This window comes from Lutra lutra, chromosome 9, assembly GCF_902655055.1.
Source record: "Lutra lutra chromosome 9, mLutLut1.2, whole genome shotgun sequence".
Taxonomy (NCBI): Eukaryota; Metazoa; Chordata; class Mammalia; order Carnivora; family Mustelidae; genus Lutra; species Lutra lutra.
The window spans coordinates 46,024,233-46,026,597 of NC_062286.1; the positions used below are offsets into that span (position 1 = coordinate 46,024,233).

The following is a 2,365-nucleotide window of genomic DNA, read 5'->3' on the forward strand; positions in this document are numbered from 1 at the left end:
ACCAGATTTTGTCTGTCTTAATCAAACCCTATAGGGGGGCACCTTCATGGCTTAGTCTCTTAAGTGTCTGACTCAGGGTCCTGGGATCAAGCCCCACATTGGGGTCTGTGCTCAGTGGGGCATCTGCTTGTCTCCCTCTCCCTCTGCTTTCTCTCTCTGTCTTTCTCTCTCAAATAAATAAATAAATAAATAAATAAATCTTTTTTTTTTTAAATTCTATAATTAATAGCCATTATCATCCCCTATTGAGCATGTACTCTCTGTCAGGATTATTGCATTTTGTCTTCATCATAACTCTGTAAGGTAAACAGTAGTATTTTCCCCAGAACTTAGGAACTACTCTGTAGTTCCTACTACAGAATTACTTTGCAGATGGTAAGTTATAATAATAGTATAATTGAGGTAATTCATGTAAATGGCTGAACCTCTTTTTTAATATTGCCCCATCGCCCATAACTTTCAATTGCTAGAGTGTATGCCAGCTTAGTCTTTCTTTGTCCCTAAGGCTCAACTGTCTCTTACCTGGATTAGGGGAATAGTGTTCATGAGTTTACTCTGTTTTCCTTTGCCTTTTCTGGTAGATTCTCAACAAAGCAGTTAGGAAAGTCAGATACTGGCACTCTTCCACCAGAGTTCTGCAGTGGTCTAAAAAGCCTCACACAATCTCCTCCCCAATTAGCTTTCAAGGTCATCTCCCATAGTTCTACCCCTTGTTTACTTGGCTCTGGCCACATAGACTTTCCCTGCAGTCTCTTGACAATGGGACACATTGTCACTGTAGGGCCATTGCACTTGCTCTGTCCTTTGCCAGGAATGCTTTCTCCCTATTTGCTTATTTTTTTTCTCTCACTTCCTTTAGATCCTTTGGCTTAAATGTCTCAGAGACCTTCCCAGACTATCCTTATTTATTTATTTTATGTACTTTGCTTTTTGTAAAAATTGAAGGACAAATTTGGTCACATTCAGAGTTTAGCAGGCCTCATGCAGATGGTTAAAACCATCTTTTTCGGGGCGCCTGGGTGGCTCAGTGGGTTAAGCCGCTGCCTTCGGCTCAGGTCATGATCCCAGGTCCTGGGTTCGAGCCCCGCATCGGGCTTTCTGCTCAGCAGGGAGCCTGCTTCCTCCTCTCTCTCTGCCTGCCTCTCTGCTTACTTGTGATTTCTCTCTGTCAAATAAATAAATAAAATCTTTAAAAAAAAAAAAAAACAAAAAAAAAAAACCATCTTTTTCTTTCTTGGTTAACCATCTCCTAATTGCAAGTAATGTCCATGAGTTCTTTAGAACCATTTCAATTGGCTTTGAGGAGCTCTGTCATGCCACTATGTAACAGGCATGACCACACGCACTGCTGGGTGGTGTCTCACTGGATATCATCATCATCATCAAACAGATCTTCAAAATCATTTAAAAACTGCACAAACTGAACTGCCTTCTCATTGACTGCCAAGTCCATCAGGAGCCCTGTGTGCCTGCTGCCTCACTCAGGTCCATGTAGGGCCCAGCACCCTCAGGGAACATCTTGTCCACCTGCTTCATGTCACTTGTGGTTTGTCCCGAGTCCCCAGCCCACTTTGGCCACCCTGACACCACTTCCCCAGACCATCCTTTGAAAACTATACTTTCTGCTTGACCAACATTCCTCATCCCTCTTCTCATAGCATCTATATCTAATGTATGAAATATTTTATGCAAGCTGGAAAATCGCTGTTGTTTATCTCCCCTTTCTGGAATACCAAGACAGAATAACTTTCTCTGTACCCAGCGTATATTAGATGCCCCCAAGTTGTGTGGAATATTGAATGAACTTTTTTTTTTATCTGCTTTGATCTCCAATGTCTCTCTCATGACACCAAAATCTTGTCTCTGTACTCAGGGATGGAATATTGCTTCCAGTTTTACTTCTGAAACCCTCTACAAATTAGACAAACCAGAGTCATCTGGTCTGTGGCCAAAATGAACAAGGGTTACAAACCCTTCTTCTGCTTCCATCTTTTTCATCCGCTTGTCATTCTCTGGGTGCTGGCAGAGAAAAGCCCAACAAAAGAGCATAATTAGAAAAAGACAACCAACACCAAACAGGCCTCACAAACACAGGAATCTAGGTCATTGTTCCTAATATAAGGAAGAAGATCTCTGTTTCTAGCTAGGCTATGTTCTACTTGCAAGAAAACACTGTGATTAATTGAATTAACTTAATTCTGAATATTTGGGGAAAATGTGTGCCTTTTAGGCTTTTAGTAATCTGCCATTTTTCTTTCCCGTGGATGGAATATCTTGTGCCTACTCAACTAAATATCTGTTTGATGACATGTTTGAGTGACGTCCTTACTCAGCCCTACATGCAACACATACTTCTGACTACCTA

At 41.4% G+C, this 2,365-nt stretch overlaps 1 pseudogene; it reads right to left on the minus strand.

Moving 5' to 3' along the window:
* Positions 1–1,329: 1,329 nt before the first annotated feature.
* LOC125109606 (COP9 signalosome complex subunit 9-like) lies at positions 1,330–1,536 on the minus strand (annotated as a pseudogene).
* Between the last annotated feature and the right edge of the window lie 829 nt (positions 1,537–2,365).